The following is a 20,418-nucleotide window of genomic DNA, read 5'->3' on the forward strand; positions in this document are numbered from 1 at the left end:
GGCAAACAATTCCTGGAGCCCAGACAGATCTGAGTACCAGGAGGACAGTATGACAGGCCTGGAGGACACTGAGGTATCAGGGCACCTGTGCATGCACATTGTTCTCTCCAGCAGCGCCAGCACCCGCTTCCTGGACTTAGCCTCCACCCTTCCAGGTATCTACTTCACACGTATGTCCTTCAAGGCATCCTTCCATGCACACTCCCACACTTGTGCACATGTGCCTGTGACCTTCCTTCCTTTAGCGACAGCTGAAACACCAACATCTACTCTCGAACTGGTGGACCTCTCTCATATTCCTGAAGAATATTCCAGAAACCAGAGACAGACAGACAGACAGACCCAGTCTGAAATACATATTCCAGGAACAAACAGCCAATGTTATGGACAAGCAGATGGCTAGAGGTCTGTACAAGAACACAGCCAACAAAAATCAGGACATCAAAGCTTAACCAGCAAATCCAAAAATCAATGGATATTGTAATTCATTGGAAACACAGGAAAATGATCTCAAAACTATGCTTATCTAGTTATTAGAGGCACATAAAGAGTAAACGAACAAAGTTCTCAAAGAAATACAGGCAAATATAGCCAAACAAATAGAGGCACAATTAGTGGCATATAGAGAGGAAACAAAAGAAAAATAGAGGCCATGGAAAGACAGGAATCCACATTCAAACAGATGAAGGAAATGGTGCAAGACATGAAAACAGAATTAAAATCAAAAAAGAAAGCACAAAATGAGAAAACCCTGGAGCTGGAGAACTTGGTAAAAAGATCAGGAACCACAAAGGTAAGCATCAGCAACAGAATGCAAGAGATGGAAGAGAGAATCTCTGGAGCTGAAGATAAACTCACAGAAATTGATACTTCTCTCAAAGAAAAAATAAAATTAGAAAATTCCTAAACACAAAATATCCAAGAAATTAAGGACACCATGAAAAGACAAAATCTAAGAATAATAGGAATAGACGGGAAAAAAGATTCCAGGCTCCAAGGTCCAGAAAATATTTTCAAGAAAATCATGCAAGAAAATTTTCCCAACTTAAAGAAAGAGATGTCCATTCACATACAAGAGGCCTATGGAGCACCAAATACACTAGACCAGAAAAGAAGCTCCTCATGTCACATAGTAGTCAAAACACTAAATCTACAGAACAAAGAAAAATATTAAAAGCATCAAGAGAAAAAGGCCAAGTAACATATAAAGGTAGACCTATCAGAATCACACCAGACTTCTCAACAGAAACTATGAAAGCCAGAAGGGCCTGAGAAGATGTCGTGTAGACGCTAAGAGACCACAGATGCCAACCCAGACTACTATACCCAGCAAAGCTTTCAATCAACATAGATGAAAAAACAAAATTTTTCATGACAAAACTAAATTTAAACAATATCTACACAGCTACCCAGCCCTATAGAAGATACTAGAAGGAAAACTCCAATCCAACGAAAACAACTACACCCAAAAAAACATGGGATACAGATAACTTCACAACAAAATATTAAAAGAAAACAAGCAACGAATCACAGTAACACCACCAACACCACAATAAAAGGAACTAACATTCATTGCTCACTATTATCTATCAACATCAATGGACTCAACTCTCCAATAAAAAGACACAGACTAACAGAATGGTTGCAGAAACAGGATCCAAAATTCTGCTACAACCAAGAAACACACCTCTGCAACAAAGATAAATACTACCTCAGAGTAAAGGGCTGGAAAATATTTTTCAAACAAATGGACCCAGAAAACAGTCTGGGGTAGCACTCCTAATATCTAATAAAATAGACTTTCAACCAAAATTAATCACAAAAGATGAGGAGGGCCACTATATTTTCATCAAAGGAAAAATCCACCAGGAGGACATCACAATCCTGAACATCTCTGCCTCAAACACAAGAGCACCTGCATTTGTAAATGAAACATTATTTAAGCTTAAATCACACATTGATCCCAACAACTTAATAGTGAGTGACATCAGCACTCCACTCTCACCAAGGGACAGATCATCTAGACAGAAGCTAAACAGGGAAATAATAAAACTTACAGAGGTCCTAAATCAAATGGATCTAATAGATGTCTACAGAACTTTCCACCCAAACTCAAAAGAGTATACCTTCTTTTCAGCACCACATGGAACCTTCTCAAAAATTGACTGTATAAGTCAGGCATAAAGCAAACTTTAATATAAACAAGAAGATCAAAATAATCCCTTGCATCCTATCAGACCACTATAGACTAAAACTAGACCTCAACAGCAACAGAAATAACAAAAAGCCTACATACATATGGAAACTAAACAACTCTCTACTCAACGACAGCTTTGTCAGGCAAGAAATGAAAAAAGAAATTAGAGCGTTCCTAAAATTCATTTAAAATTAGGGCACAACTTACCCAAACATATGGGACACAATTAAAGCAGTGCTAAGAGGTAAGTTCATAGCACTAAGTGCCTCCAGAGAGAAGTTTGAGACATCTCATATAAGCAACTTAACAGCACACCTAAAAGCCGTAGGGAAAAAAAAATTAGACACAGCCAAGAGGAGTAGACATTTGGAAATAATCAAACACAAAGCTGAAATCGTTGAATTAGAAACAAATAAAACAATTAAAGAATCAATGAGACCAAGAACTGGTTCTTTGAGAAAATCAACAAGAAAGACAAGCCCTTAGCCAAATTGACTAAAAGCCGGAGAGAAACTATCCAAATCAGCAAAATTAGAAATGAAGAGGGCGACATAATGACTGACCCTGAGGAAATATAAACAATCATTAGGTTGTACTACAAAAGCCTATATGCCACAAAATTTGAAAATCTAAATGAAATGGGCAATTTTCTTTTTTTTTTTAATTTTTCATCAATTACACTTTATTCATTCTGCATCCCTCCATAAGCCCCTCCCTCCTCCCCTCCCAATCCCACCCTCCCTCCTCCCTCTGCTTGCATGCCCCTCCCCAAATCCACTGATAGGGGAGGCTCTCCTCTCCTTTCTGATCTTAGTCTATCAGTTCACATAAAAAGTGGCTGCATTGTCCTCTACTATGGCCTGGTAAGGCTGATCCCCCCAGGGGGAGGTGATCAAAGAGCAGGCCAATCAGATTATGTCAGAGGCAGTCCCTCTTCCCATTACTATGTAACCCAATTGGACTCTGAACTGCCCTGGGCTACACCTGTGCAGGGGTTCTGGGTTATCTCCATGAATAGTCCTTGGTTGGAGTATGAGTCTCTGGGAAGTTACCTGTGTTCAAATTTTCTTGTTCTGTTACTCTCCTTGTGGAGACCCTGTCCTCTCCAGCTATTGCTATTTCCCAGTTCTTACTTAAAATTCCATTCACTCTGCCCAACAGTTGCCCATCAGGCTCAGCATCTGTTTTGATAGTCTGAAGGGCAGAGGCTTTCAAAGGCCCTCTGTGGTAGGTTCCTAGGTTGTTTCCTGTTTTCTTCTTCTTCTGATGTCCATCCTCTTTGCCTTTCCGGATGGGGATTGGACTTTTTAGTTAGGGTCCTCTCTCTTGCTTAGTTTCTTTAGATGCACAGGTTTTAGTGGGTTTCTCCTATGTTGTTTGTCTATATGAGTGAGTATATACCATGTGTGTCTTTTTGCTTTTGGGACAACTCACTCAGGATGATCCTTTCCAGATCCCACCATTTACCTGCGAATTTCATGATTTCCTTATTTTTCATTGCTGAGTAATATTCCATTGTGTAGATGTACCACAATTTCTGCATCCATTCTTCAGTTGAGGGGCATCTGGGTTGTTTCCAGCTTCTGTCTATTACAAATAAAGCTGCTACAAACATGGTTGAGCAAATGTCCTTTTTGTGTACTTGAGCCTCTTTTGGATATATGCCCAGTAGTGGTATGGCTGGATCTTGAGGAAGCGCTATTGCTAGTTGTCTGAGAAAGCGCCAGATTGATTTCCAGAGTGGTTGTACAAGTTTACATTCCCAACAGCAGTGGAGAAGGGTTTCCCTTTTTCCACAACCTCTCCAGCATGTGTTGTCTCTTGAGTTTTTGATCTTGGCCATTCTGATGGGTGTAAGGTGAAATCTCAGGGTTGTTTTGATTTGCATTTCCTTAATGGCTAGTGAGGTTGAGCATTTCTTTAAGTGCTTCTCTGCCATTCGGTATTCCTCTACAGAGAATTCTCTGTTTAGCTCTGTTCCCCACTTTTTAAGTGGATTACTTGTTTTGCTGCTTTTCAGCTTCTTTAGTTCTTTATATATACTGGATATAAGTCCTCTGTCAGATAAAGGGCAATTTTCTTGATAGATTACATTTACCAAAATTAAATCAAGACCAGGTAAATAGATCAAATAATCCTATATCCCCCAAGTAAATAGAAGCAATCATCAACAGTCTCTCTTCCTAAAAAAGAAAACAAAAAACAAAAAAACAAAAATGTCAACAACAAAACAAAACAAACAAACAAAAACAGGGCCAGATGGTTTCAGCACAGAATTCTACCAGACCTTCAAAGAAGGGCTAACTCCAATTCTCTTCAAACTATTCCACAGAATAGAAACAGAAGGAACATCATCACACTCATTTTATTAAGCCACAGTCACCATATTACCTAAATCACACAAAGACCCAACACAAAAAGAGAACTTCAGAACTATCTCTCTTATGAACATTGATGAAAAATAATCAATAAAATACTTGCAAACCAAATTTAAGAACACGTAAAAGATATCATCCACCATGACCAAATAGGCTTCATCCAGGCATGCAGGGGTGGTTCAATATATGGAAATCCATCAATGTAATCCATCACATAAACAAACTGAAGGATAAAAATGACATGATCATCTCCTTAGATGCTGAAAAAGCATTTGACATAATCCAACACCCATTCATGTTTAAAGTCTTGGAAAAATCATGGATACAAGGCACATACCTAAACATGGTAAAAACAATCTACAGCCAGCTTATAGCCAACATCAAACTAAATGAAGAGGAACTTAAAGAAATCCCACTGAATTCAGTGGGCAAGGCTGCCCACTCTCTCTGCATCTCTTCAACATAGTACTTGAAGTTCTAGCTAGAGCAGTAAGAAAACTAAAGGAGATCAAGGGGATATAAATCAGTAAGGAAAAAGTCAAAGTATCACTATTTACAGATGATATATAGGATACATTAGTCACCCAAAAAATTCTACCAGAGAAATTTTTCAGCTGATAAACACCTTCAGCAGAGTGGCTGGATACAAAATTAACTCAAAAAAAAAAAATCAGTAGCCCTCCTGTATATGAAAGACAAAAGGGCTGAAAAAAAAATTAAGGAAACAACACCCTTCACAATAGCCACTAATAAAATAAAGTACCTTGGTGTGACTCTAACCAAGTAAGTGAAAAACCTGTTTGAAAAAATAACTTCAAGTCTCTGAGAAAATTGAAGAAGATATCAGAGGATGGAAAGATCTCCCATGCTCATAGTTTGGTAGAATTAACATAGTGAAAATTGCCATCTGACAAAAGCAATCTATAGATTCAATGCAATTCCCATCAAAATAACAACACAATTCTTTACAGACCTTGAAAGAAAAATTCTCAATTTCATATAAAAAAAAAACAAAAATTCTAGACGTTTTAAAACAATCCAGTACAAGAGATTGTCTGGAGGTATCTACATCCCTCATCTCAAGCTATAATACAGAGCAATAGTAATAAAAACTGCATGGTACTGGCATAGAAACAGCATGGTAGATCAATGGAATCAAATAGAAGACCCAAAAATAAACCCACACACCTACAGATACTTGATTTCTTATAAAGAAACCAAAACCATACAAAGGAAAAAAGACAGAATCTTCAACAAATGGTGCTGACCTAACTGGATGTCTGCATGCAGGAAAATGCAAATATATCCATACTTATCACCCTACACAAAACTAAAGTCCAAGTGGCTCAAAGAACTCAACATAAAACCAGACACACTAAATCAGTTAGAAGAAACAGTGGGGAAGAACTTTGACCTCATTGGCACAGGAGACAACTTCCTGAACAGAACACCAATAGTTCAGGCTCTAAGATCAATAATCAATAAATCATGGGACCTCATGAAACTGAAAAGCTTCTGAAAGCAAAGGACACTGTCATCAGAACAAAAGGACAGCCTACAGTTTAGGAAAGGATCTTCACCAACCCTATATCTGACAGAGGGCTAATATCCAGAATATATAAAGAACTCAAAAAGTTAAAAGCAACAAATCAAGTAATCTAATTAAAAAAATGTAGTACAGAGCTAAACAGAGAATTCTCTGTAGAGGAATATTGAATGGCAGAAAAACAGTTAAAGAAATGCTCAATATCCTTAGTCATCAGGGAAATGCAAATCAAAATGACCCTGAGATTTCACCTTACACCCTTCAGAATGGCTAAGATCAAAGAGTCAAGTGACAATACATGCTGGAGAGGATGTGGAGAAAGGGGAATCTTCCTTCATTGATGGCGGGAATGTAAAGTTGTATAACCATATGGAAATCAATCTGGTGAAATTAGGAAAAGTCCTTCCTCAAGATCCAGCTATACCACTCTTAGGTGTATATCCAAAATATGCTCAAGTACACACAGACGTATGCTCAACCATGTTCCATGAAACTTTACTTGTAAAAGCCAGAATCTGTAAAAAACCCAGATGTCCCTCAACTGAGGAATGGATACAGAAATTGCGGTACATTTTCATAATGGAATAATACTCAGCAATTCATAATAAGGAAATCATGAAATTTGCAGGCAAATGGTGAGAACTAGAAAAGATCATCCTGAGTGAGGTATCCCAGAAGCTGAAAGACACACAAAGTATATATTCACTTATAAGCGGAGATGAGCCGTACAATATTGGATAAACATACTAAAATATATACACCTAAAGAAACTAAACAAGAAGGAGGACCCTTGGTAAGATTATAAATCCTCATTCAGAAACACTACAGGACAGACATCATATGAGGGAGAAAACAAGATCAGCACAGGAGCCTACCACAGAGGGCCTCTGAAAAGACTCTATCCAGCAGGGTATTAAAGCAGATGTGAGACTCATAGCCAAACTTTGGGCAGATTTTAGGGAATCTTATGAAAGCTAGGGGAAATAGAAACCCCTGGAGGGCACAGGATCTCTACAAGGAGAGCAACAGAACCAAAAAATCTGTGACTGATACTCCAACCAAGGACTGTGTATGGAGGCAACCTAGAACCCCTGAACAGATGTAGCCCATGGCAGCTCATTGTCCAAGTGGGCCCGTAGTAATGGGAACAGGGACTGTCTCTGACATGAAATCCGTGGTTGGCTTTTTAATTACTTTCTCCTGAGGGGGTAGCTGCCTTACTAGGCCACAGAGTATGATAATGCAGCCAGTCCTGATTAGACCTGTTAGGCTAGTTTTGATGGAAGGGGAGGAAGACCTCTCCTATCAATGGACTGGGGGATGGGCATGGGAGGAGATTAAGGAGGGAGGTTGAGATTGGGAGAGTAAGAAAGAAGGGGCTACAGCTAGGACACAAAGAAAATAAACTGTAATCATAAATTAATTAATTAATTAGGAAAATTCTACCTATGTTCTATGCTTTTGTTTACCTGCTTCTGTCTCTTTCTTGACTGCAATGCTCAATTGCTCACAAACTCAGGGTCTTCTCATCGGCAAGCTAATGTCCATGACTTCTCCTCTTTACTGATAGTACAATACAGAACTTTCTGGTCAATATTTCATAATCAATATATTTTTTAACATAGTCTTCTTATAAAAGGTCAATTGTTCCAGGAAATATAATCATTAATTCACCTGTGTGTAGAAAGATATTATGCTAAATTTTATGTCTAGAATATCTAATGGTTTCCAAATGTAAAAATGTAAGATGATTGCATTCAAGTTCTGGAAACTTGACTAGGAATGGCAAAGGAATGAAGAAAGGAAAGACCTGTCTATATATATTTTTTAAAAAGCGGGATCAGTTGGGGGTCTGCTTGCTTTGACGGACTGGCACCCACTAGTGTTGGCAGCTTGAAATATCAGTGTGTTTATTAAAGGGAGAGGTTGCTTAGTCTCAATAGCGGGTGTCTATTGACTATATCTCAGGCTGTAAATATGTTGAAAAAGGAAGATGCAGTTGCTATTATTTGCACACATTGGTCACTCACTCACAGTCAAATCCCCAAGGGAATCTTTGTCACCAGTGTTGAGCCTGGCCCATGTGAGAAAAGAGCATGTTCAATTTCCCATGGATCCAAGACCTTGGAAACCTTGGCATGGTCATGCTCAAGATAAGAACACACACTCAGATTTTCACTTATTTAGGGATTCCTCTGTTCTTGGCATAGGATTTTTAAAAAAGGAAAAATGTAATACATGTATGATTTTCTAATATTTTTCTTTGTATATAATAAATGGAAGGCTTCATTATTTGGGGGTTCATTAGGTTTAATAATTGTGTGAATTATTTTCTTAGTTTGAGGCTTTTCGTGGGGCTCTATGGCAATGCAGAAAGCCTCAATACATACTGATACAAAATGTGTTTTCTTTCTTTTCCTCGAGCTCTTGATTTGTTCTGTTTTTATTCTCCTTTATTTTCTTCAAAGCAGATTAATATAGTACTTTAGGTCTTGAACCTCTAGCTCTCTCTCAGGTATGACTTACAACACTGACAACTCTATTTAGTGTTCTGTATAACCACCAGAAACAGCCTATTTCCCATCATGCTGTCAGCTGGACCAATTTTGTCTCAACTCAACTCCAGCTTATTGAAAGAAAATTCCTGAAGGCAATATTTTACTAGCTACACTCTAAAGGACAGAAATTTGAGGCGAAAAAAATCACAGAATTTTATAAGGAGAAAGAACTGAAACATCTCTAAGAGTAAAAATTAAAAGTAAACTAAGAAGTGATTTTTTTTACTCTTTTTTATATATTTTTATTATTATTATTAAGCCCCTCCCTCCTCCCCTCCCAATCCCACCCTTTCTCCCCTTTCTGCATGCATGCCCCTCCCCAAGTGCACTGATAGGGGAGGTCTTCCTCTCCTTCTTTCTGATCTTAGACTATCAGTTCTCATCAAAAGTGGCTGCATTGTCATCTTCTGTGGCCTGGTAAGGCTGATCCCTTCTCAGGGGGAGGTGATCAAAGAGCAGGCCAATTAGATTTTGTCAGAGGCAGTCCCTCTTCCCATCACTATGTAACACACTTAGACACTGAACTGCCATGGGCTACATCTGTGCAGGGGTTCTAGGCTATCTCCATGAATAGTCCTTGGTTGGAGTATGAGTCTCTGGAAAGTTACCTGTGTTCAAATTTTCTTGTTCTGTTGCTCTCTTTGTAGAGTTCCTGTCCTCTCCAGCTCTTGCTATTTCCCACTTCTTACATAAAATTCCATTCACTCTGCCCGATAGTTGGCCATCAGGCTCAGCATCTGCTTTGATAGTCTGCAGGGCAGAGGCTTTCAGAGGCCCTCTGTGGCAGGTTCCTAGGTTGTTTCATGTTTTCTTCTTCTTGTGATGTCCATCCTCTTTGTCTTTCAGAATGGGGATTGAGCATTTTAGTTAGGGTCCTCTCTTTTGCTTAGTTTGTTTAGATGTACTGATTTTAGTGGATGTATAAACTGTTGTATGTTTATATGAGTGAGTATATACCATGTATGTCTTTTTGCTTCTGGGCCAACTCAGGATGATCCTTTCCAGGTCCCACCATTTAGCTGCAAATTGGTACAGGAGAGAACTTCCTGAACAGAACACCAACAGCACAGGCTCTGAGAGCAACAATCAATAAATGGGACCTCATGAAACTGAAAAGCTTCTGTAAAGCAAAGGATACTGTCATCAAAACAAAGCGACTGCCTACAGATTGGGAAAGAATCTTCACCAACCCTTTATCTGACAGAGGACTCATATCCAGTATATATAAAGAACTAAAGAAGCTGAAAAGCAGCAAAACAAGTAATCCACTTAAAAAATGGGGAACAGAGCTAAACAGAGAACTCTCTGTAGAGGAATATCGAATGGCAGAGAAGCACTTAAAGAAATGCTCAACCTCATTAGCCATTAGGGAAATGCAAATCAAAACAACCCTGATATTTCACCTTACACCCATCAGAATGGCCAAGATCAAAAACTCAAGAGACAACACATGCTGGAGAGGTTGTAGAGAAAGGGGAACCCTTCTCCATTGCTGGTGGGAATGTAAACTTGTACAACCACTCTGGAAATCAATCTGGCGCTTTCTCAGACAACTAGGAATAGCGCTTCCTCAAGATCCAGCCATACCACTCCTAGGCATATATCCAAAAGATGCTCAAGTACACAAAAAGGACATTTGCTCAGCCATGTTTGTAGCAGCTTTATTTGTAATAGCCAGAAGCTGGAAACAGCCCAGATGCCCCTCAACTGAAGAATGAATGCAGAAATTGTGGTACATCTATACAATGGAGTATTATTCAGCAATGAAAAATAAGGAAATCATGAAATTTACTCTTAAGTAGCAATTCAGTTAGGAATCTAGATGTGTGATCCAGGTAGAAGTAGAGAGTCTACAGGCAAGCAGAAAAAAGTGATAGTGATATAAAGTTAAAAATAGGTTCCTTATTGTCCTTTGTCAGCAACAAAGGCAGAAAATATAAGAGAACAAAGTCATAAATCAGACAGTGATGTTTTTAATAGGCATCACCTTTGCATTTAGTTATAAATCTTTGCTATATTCTAAAGTCTTTATATATGGAATGTAAAGGTAGAAAGAAAACTACATGAGGAAACAAAGTAGACAAAAGGGATGGGGAAACAAATAACCATAGCCATGGGAGGGGTAAAGGAATGCTGCATGCTTTTTCTCATGCAAATATATATATATATATATGTACATATATAGAAAGAGAAACTTTTGTGAGTGGGTAAGGGAGACAATAGAAGGTGAAGAAGAGCAATGAAAGAAATTAAAGGCATTGTTCTTGAATAGCTGCTCATGCAATACTAAAGAGTAAGAATCTGAGGAAGAAAATCTCATGTTCTAAAGAATCCATTTTATTTAAAATTATTTGCGTATTGGGGTGTGTGTGTGTGTGTGTGTGTGTGTGTGTGTGTGTGTGTGCGTGTGCATGTGTGTGTGGTCAAGCATGAGAGAGACAGAGACAGCATGCCACAGAATATGTGTGGGTGTTAGAAAACAACTTTCTGGGGTTAGTTCTCTTATTCCACCTTCATTGTGAGTTTTGGGTATTGAATTTAAGTTGCCAAATTTGCTAAAGTTTCATTTGTACGTGCGGAACCATCTTGCTAGATACAAACTGTAGGCTTAGACTTCACACCAAACCTTATATTTAGGGTTCTTAAGCACTTTTACCTCCTGTCTATCTGCCCCCACCTCCCCCACTTGCAGGTAGGAGATTAGTAGGGAAAAGTGCTGTAGACCTTTTATCTATTTCTTGCTGGTCAGTGTCGATGGGTCCTTAGGGAATTACCAGACTCAGTCATCAGGTTACCAGCAGTCCAGTACAAAGGCCAACATGAAGCAGCAAAAGCCAAAAGACTCAGTTGGATTGCTTGGAGAATGTTTCTCTGCAAAGCCAAGTGTCCAAGTACGAGCATCAGTGCAGCAATGTTACTCCAAAAAGCTATGTCTCATTCTGCTTAGGCCTCTTTCTATGTATTCTCCTCAAAGTCCACCCATGGACATTCTCAACTGGCCAAAGTCACATCCCTCTCATGAAAGAACAAAACATCACATGCCCTCTCACAGGCCAACCTGGGCAAAACATCATGTGCCCAAGTTGCTACAAAACATCACATGACAAAACTGAGTCCAGAAATTTCCACTTCAATAAACTTTTATTCCTTTTATCTCACTTTTTAAAGCACTGGAGATTGAATTTAGGGCTGTATGCATACGAGTCATGTGCTTTTCCAATGAACTGTTATCTCCAGCTGAAAATGAAGCTTTCAATTTATGAGCAAGATATCCTTTGCAATAGTTTTGATAGCTTAGTGTTGCTATCAGTGGCAGAAGCTGACCTTATAGTGCCAGTCTCTTGTAAAATGTTCCATGTGAAAGTGTATTATTAATTAAGCAATCCTCTTGCCTGTTTGTATGGTTTAGACCTTGAACAAACCTGAATAAGATCCGCCCTTTACAGGATCATAATGTCAGGTCACTAGAACTTCTTGCCTCAACGTTGGTGGAATTCAGCTCCTTGACCATAATGCCTAACTGCACTATTTTCTTATTTTATCAGATCAACCTTTCTCATGCAGTCGAGGGGACAAGTTAATTCTCAACCTGATTCAATATAGAATCACCGTAGAAGAAAGTCTCAGTGTCATATTATCCACATCAAACTGGTCCACTGAGGATTGTCTTGATTAAACAAATTGATGTGGGAAACGCCATCCTGAATGGGGACAGCATCTTCTAATAGTTACTTAGATAAAAGGTTACAGAAAAAGAAAGCTTTGTGTTTTTCATGTGCTCAGCTTTTACTCTTGCTGGCAAGTTTATCTACTGTCTCCCTGATGCTGTTTCATTCCTTCATTTAGATACAGCGTCTACCAGTTTCCAAAAAAGAAGATCCGTGGCTTTCCAGGAATCATCCAGACCTTTGACCTGAACTGAAACATGCTGAGTTATTCAGCCTTACATGGTGAACAACTTAGTATTTACACCCCTCTGGTGTAAATTAGTCATTAATCTAGGTCCTTCTATATACAGAATTTTAAACATGGTGTGGGGTTTAAACCTGTTCCATCCAGTCTCTATTGCATTTATCTTAGGATAGTTTGTTTTCCTTTCGGTTGGTCTGCTCATCTCACATGCTAGCTATGAAACAGAGAACCAAGCTCCAGCAGCCCTGTATTTGTAGACAGGTGATCATAGCATTCCTTCGTCTTTGTTTGCATGGAAGGAAGCAAAAGGCCAGATAAACAAGCTTGGGACCAGCCACTGAGCTGTGTGATGAGTCAAGCTGGTTGGTACCTGGACCTAAGGACTTAGGACAAGCGCATGTTTTTCAAGATTCCAAGAAAATGTTCCTAGTCAAGAATTCAATTTAGGGTAGGAAAGAGTTTTATTTGTTTCTACCTTATTGACTTATTGTCATTGCATTTTGTTAAAAGAAGACTACAACTGGAACACATTTGGGCAAAGGTCAAGAATTATTGACTGAAGAATAGATTTCTGGTGTGTGAATGCATTTGCTCAAATGTGAAGCATAAGACACCATGCGGTATGCTTCTTATATGAAATTATCGATTTCCAGGAGTCCTGAATGCCAATTCTATTAAGTCTCTAGGGTATTATTTGACAAGAAATGCAAAAGACAAACAACACATCCTTGTGGTGGCAAAAAATGACTGTTATGTAATTCCTTTCTCTAGGCTAACACATACTATGTGATGTACTGAGGGGCATCCTCTATACTGCTTTTTAAAAATTTATTTCTTTTTAAATTTATTCAGTCTACATCCTGATTGTAGCACCCTCCCTCTTCTCATACTAGTCCCAACCTTCCTTCTTCCTCTTCCTCCTTCCCCAGTCCTCAGAAAGACAGAGCCCTCCTCTATCAACTGACCCTAGCCTAAGAGTGTCTCATCAGGACTGGCTACATTCTCTTCCCCTGTGGCCTGGCAATAACATCCCACTAGGAGGAAGTGATTAAGGAGCAGGCAACAGAGTCCATGTCAGAGACAGCCCCTGCTCCCCTTACTAGGAAACACACATGGAGACTGAGCTGCTTATCAGCTACATCTGAGCAGGGTACCCAGGTCTTCCCCATGCATGGTCCTTGATTGATGCATTAGTCTCCACAACCCTCTCCCCACCCCTCCCCCTGCTCAGATTTGCTCAACTATGTTCATAGCAGATTTATTTGTAATAGTCAGAAGCTGGACACAACCCAGATGTCCTTCAACCTAAGAATGGATAAAGAAATTGTGGTTCATCTACACAATTGAATACTACTCAAAGATTTAAAACAGGGTATCATGAAATTTACAGGGAAATGGATGGATCTGGAAAGATCAGCCTGAGTGAGGTAACCCAGACCCAGAAAGACAAACATGGTATAAAGTCACTTATAAACAGACATTAGCCATATAATACAGGATAACCATATAACAATCTATAGACCTAAAGAAGCTAATTAACACAGAATACCCTAGAGAAGTGCTTAACTGTCATTCAAAAGAGCAAATAGAATAGACACTCCTGGAGGTAGCTGAAAAGAGGGAACATGATGGGAGCCTACCATAGGTGTCCTCTGAAAGACTGCACCCATCATGGGATTGAAGCAGATGCTGAGACTTACAGCCAAATTTTGGACAGATTGCAGGGAATGTTATAGAAGAGTGGGCAGATAGAAGGATCCAAAGGGGAAAAAAGACCAATAGACTACTTATCATAGCTTTTCAGATTTAAAAATTGCTATGATTTGACCATCTTGTGTATTAATTTTGCTTACTAAATTGTTCCTGTTCTAAAGTTCACTGTTTTCTTCCACTTCTTCAGTCTACCAGCATTTCTGAGTCGTGCTATCTTTCTGTTGTTACTTCTCAGCTAGCAGTGCTGTCTGTGTGAGGTTCGCAGCTGTGATATCTGTGAATATTAATGCCGTGGTGTTATGTGCACTCTTAGCTCACTAATAAAGTGCTGGGTAGACTGAAGAATGGATTAAATTTATGGAGACTTTGTTGTTTAATTTTCTATATTTCATAATCTATTTGAACTTCTATACCTAAGCTTGAGCATCTAATGCCCTCAAAGAACCTCTGATTATATTAAACCATTCCAAATGTAATCTAGTTCCACAAACACTATAGTCATAAGTACTGAAATAATTTTCTTCATGCTTTGCTGCTCATTTTCTCTAATTATCTATTGCATTTGCTAAATTCCTTTCTACTAAGTTCTTATACCCTCTTCCCACTCCCCCCAATAGTGACAGACTCTCCTTATACTCCAGTGTCTCCTACATGTCACTTGGTTGTCACACTTGTCATGGGGTAGAATATTTCTCATGTTTACATGTCTGTCATCACTTTGGATTAGGAACATCCGAAGGGCAGACTTCTTGTTATATTTGTCTTTATTCCTTGGTGTTCAGAATAAAGTAGAGACTCAGTCAATGTTTGCTGACTAAATGAGCAAATTTATAGCCTTCTTATCAGTACATCCATGGAGGCTTTAATTTGGATAAATCAACTTTTTATAAACAATTTTAATCAGAGTGGTCCTTATCTAAACATTGTCTAATTTATTTTACTCTAAGAGAAAATTCTAAGTTACTTTTGCTTCTTGGCATATCTTAGTACTTTTAATCACTCATTTAAAAAGTTAATAATGATGCATACCTAATTATTATTTTATTTATTATTCAAGATTTATTTTTGAGATTCTTAGATCCCAGTATTCTGGTTATTGAAAGGCAATTGATTTGTCTTCTTAGTATCTTAACTATTCTTTATAGTTCAAATGATGATATTTGTTCAAGGGAAAAAAAAACCATCTAGTGCCAGCTCTGTTAACTTTGAAAACACACACCATTCATCCTCTAAAAAGCAAAAACAAAAACAAAAAAAGAACAACAAACAAACAAACAAACAAACAAAAACCTTCACTGTCAAAGTATGTGTGTCATTTTTTTACGCAGTATGGAAAAACCTAATCCCTAAACCGTGCGTTACACCTCATTTCTGCTGATGGCAGCTTAGAACTAAGGCACAGATGAACAGTAGTAACATCTGCACTCTCGATAAATTAGAGACTACATGACAATAGAAGCGACTCAGTGAACAAAGATGCCGGCTGCCAAGGCTGAAGGCCTCAGTTCAGTCCCCAGAAACCAGCTGGAAGAAGGGGGCTGACTCCTGCAAGTTGTCCTTTGACTGCCATATGTGCAAGGTTGCACATACTCACCAACAAAATACATGAGTGGAGTCCCCCACCCCCCTCCCAAGAGAAACCTTCTAAAATCAGCCATGGTTTCTTTTTAGTCAGCTAATTTATTTTTTTACAAGATTAATATTTTATTTCCTCCATATTATGATTACTATGATACAAGAAGAGGATAGAGATTTTGGTGGGTCCAACTGTGACAGGTAAAATGCTCTCTGTGCAATAGAAGAACATGTAAACTACAATTGAGATTTTTAAAATAAAAGTGCAGAGTAGCCTCGGAATTAAGGTTCAGGGAAGAAGAGGTCAGCATGAGAATTGAATTCAGGAAAATGTAGATTTCTTTTTAATTTATGCTGATAAAAATTATGGACTAAGCTCAAAGCATACATAGTTTTTATAGGCCTCTAAATATCAAATATTGCTCACTGTTTGTGAATAGATTTTTCCATATGTCTGGACTCTTATTGAGTACAATTATATATTCATAATGTATAAATGAGCAAGGTAACTACTGCAAGGCTAAGAATCAATTTCTGTAATATACTTCCCAGTTATCCTGGTGCCTGCTAGAATGTGGTGAAGATCCTGAGAATGATAAAAGGAAAAGTCTATTTTTATTTGCGGACAAACCTGCATAAGAACCTGGAGTTAGGGGTGAGTAGTAAATAGCCCCGAGAACCTGTACTCAAAGCCTAAGCTTGCTTCTGTGAAGATTCCTGTACCTACACTATCAGTAGACACAAACTAAAAATAAATATGTAGTTTTTCCAACAGAAAAGAATTTTTAGATCAAGTGTGTGTACTCTGATGGACGTACACTGAAGAAAATTTTGACCTTCTAAAAATTTAGGCAAAGGCAGATTTGGGGAGATTTTAGTATCTAGACAGCTCTGTCGAGTAAGTACTCCATCAATTTTAAAATATGTTATGTTTCTACTGACATTTTACTAGTCTTCTCATAAAAGAAAAATAAAAACACAAAAGATCTATCCAGAGGTATTTTCTTGTTTGTTTTCTTTACTGTGTTGAATAAATAGCTTGACATTTTCTTGACATATTTATATATGCCAGTGTAGTTACTGGTAAAACAGGTCACTGAGTTGAATTTGTCTCATGCAAATTCAAAAAGAGAAAACTTAGAATAATTCTTTTAATACAGTTCAAAATTAAATATGTACGTAAAGCTGAACCCAAACGTCAACATGGGTATAAACATTCGACATTGCCTTACGTTTTAAACCTTTAGTTTGTTTTAAAGTTTTGAAAAAGTGTGTACACAGGGGATGCGCATGTGACTATGGTAGGCCTGGGGAGCAGAAGAGTAATTCATAGCTTTTGGAGTTGGGGAGAGTTGTGAGTTGTCTGAGGAGGATTCTGTGGACCAAACTTCTGTCCTTTACAAGAGCAACAGGAGTTCTTAATTGTTGAGCATATCTGCGAATCCTAATATGTATTACACATACATAATGAGGTTTTTGAATTAAACTAAGATCCCACAGCAAGTGATAGCACAGAGCTACTGTTTTGTCAAAGAAGCCGGACGGGAGGAGAGAGAGAACCACGGGGGGGATACAAAGTGAATAAAGTGTAATTAATAAAGAATTAAAAAAAGTTTTTCTGTGATAAACAACAAAAGACAATTATAAAGCACAATGTCATTATCTTAGGTTACATCTGATTATTTATGATTGTTGTTCTCCAAAATAGACTGTGCTGCATCCATTCTGCATGGATGACTGTTGTTTAAATCTTTGGTGTTATTTAAAAGTACGTTTAATATTTTGCATGATAATTTTACATAAAACATTACTTGAAATCTCAATTCTTTCTGGCTAGCAGGGGTATTATGGAAAAGAGGACTATGAATTCAGAAGGTATTTATGAAAGCATATTAAGCACACCTAGACACAAACCCTAAGGGAAGAGATGGAAAGTACCTTGCAAAATGATATCTGTATGACAATATTAACAATTTATTTTTAAAATAATTTTTATTTTTTTCTACCAATCACAGGTTATTTACTTTGTATCCCAGCCATAACCCCTTCCCTCATTCTCTCCCAATCCCACCCTCCCTCCCTCATCTCTTCCCTGCCCCTTTCCAAGTCCACTGATAGGGGAGGTCCTCCTCCCCTTCCATCTGACCGTAGCTTATCAGGTCTCTTCAGGATTGGCTGCAATGTCCTCCTCTGTGGCCTAGAAAGGTTGCTCCTCCCTGGAGGGGGGATCAAAGAGCCCACCATTGAGTTCATGTCAGAAATAGTCCCTGCTCCCTTTACTAGGGAACCCACTTGGATACTGAGCTAGATATATGAGTATATGGGCTACATCTGAGCAGGGGTTATATCCATACATGGTCCTTGATTGGAGAAACAGTCTCATAAAAGACCCTTGTGCCCTGATATATTTAGTTCTACATATTAAAATATGTACACCTAAAGAAGATAAACAAGAAAGAGGACCTGGGGTAGGATGATCAGTCCTCACTTAAAAAGACAAATGGGATAGACATTGGACGAAGGAGAAAACAAGTAACAGGTCAGAAGCCTGCTGCAGAGGGACTCTGAAAGACTCTACCTAACAGCGTATCAAAGCAGATGCTGAGACTCCTAACCCAAACTTGGGCAGAGTGCAGGGAATCATATGAAAGAAGGGGGAGTTAGTATGACCTAGAGAGGACAGGAGCTCCACAATATTAACAATTTAAGTTCCATCCATTTGCTTCAAAATTTCTTTTTTTTTAATTTTTTTTTATTTTTTTATTTATTTTATTTTTTTATTTTTTTTATCAGTTACATTTTATTAACTGTATCCCAGCCGTGTCCCGATCCCTCATTCCCTCCCAGTCCCTCCCTCCCTCCCTCATCTCCACCATGCCCCTTTCCAAGTCCACTGATAGGGGGGACCTCCTCCCCATTCATCTGATCCTGTTTTATCAGGTATCTTCAGGACTGGCTGCAAAGCCCTCCTCTGTGGCCTAACAGGACTGCTCCTCCCTTCGGGGGTGGGGAGACCAAAGAGCCAGTCATTGAGTTCCTGTTAGAAATAGTCCTTGTTCCCCTCACTTTGGGAAACCAATTGGTTACTGAGCTACCACAGGCTACATCTGAGTGGATGTTCTAGGTTATATCCATACATGGTCCTTGGTTGAATGTCAGTCTCAGAAAAGACCCTGTGCCCAGATATATTTGGTCCTTGTGGAGCTCCTATCCTTTCCCCATCAGACTAACTCCCCTTCTTTCTTATGATTCCCTGTACTCTGCCAAAGGTTTCGTCATGAGTCTTTGCTTTGAAAACACTGCTAGTTAGAGTCTTTCAGATGCGCTCAGTAGACTCCTGTCATACGTTCAATGCACATCCCATCTGTCTTTCTAAAGGAGGATTGATCATCTTACCCCATGTCTGCTCAATTGATTATCTTTTTTAGGTGTATAGATTTCATTATGTTTATCATATCTTATAGGTCTATATAAGTGAGTATATCCCATGTTTGTCTTTCTCCTTCTGGGATATTTCACTCAGAATGATCTTGGAGGATCAATGGAACCGCATAGAAGACCCAGAAATAAATCCACACACCTATGAATACTTGATATTTGACAAAGAAGCCAATTCCATTCAATGGAAAAAAGACAGCATCTTCAACAAATGGTGCTGGACCAACTGGATGTCTACATGCAGAAAAATGAAAATAGATCCATATTTATCACCCTGCACAAAACTAAAGTCAAAGTGGATCAAGGACCTCAACATAAAACCAGATACCCTAAATAAATTGGAAATAAAAGTGGGGAACAGCCTAGAACTCATTGGCACAGGAGACAACTTCCTGAACAGAACACCAACAGCACAGGCTCTAAGAGCAACAATCAATAAATGGGACCTCATGAAACTGAAAAGTTTCTGTAAAGCAAAGGATACCGTCATCAAAATTTCATGACTTCCTTGTTTTTAATACCCGAGTAGTATTCCATTGTGTAAATGAACCACAATATCTCTATCCATTCTTCTGTTGAGGGACATCTGGTTTGTTTCCAGATTCTGGCTATTACAAATAAAACTGCTATGAACATAGGTGAGCAAATGTCCTTGTATGGTTGAGCATCTTTCAGATCTATCCCAGGGAGTGGCTGTAAGACCTGGGGTCTCACAGCTCAAGAGTTTAAGATCGCGCCCTTCCCAGAAACTACCCCAGACCAAGACTCGTTGCAAAAGCAAGAGGTTTATTAACCATTGCGCAATGGGGTCACCCCCGCCGGTCAGCAAAGAGTGGCACCAGGAGACAAAGGCCTTTAGGTTTTTAAAAGAAAAATTGCGGGACATTTGAAGTTGCTGTTTTGGCAACTTAGGATTGGATGAGGAAGCTATAAAGTAAGATAATTGGTTAGTCTTAGGTGCTCAAGCTTGGCCAGTCCTGCCAAGTGTGGATGCAGCTGCAATTTAAGGTGGGGTTGGTTAGCTCATCCTTGAAGATTAGGGGCTGCGGACTTTTGGCTGGAGGTCAAAAGCTACTCAAAAGTCTGGGTTCGTTGCTAAGA

Source organism: Meriones unguiculatus, chromosome 1 (assembly GCF_030254825.1).
Source record: "Meriones unguiculatus strain TT.TT164.6M chromosome 1, Bangor_MerUng_6.1, whole genome shotgun sequence".
NCBI classification, from domain to species: Eukaryota; Metazoa; Chordata; class Mammalia; order Rodentia; family Muridae; genus Meriones; species Meriones unguiculatus.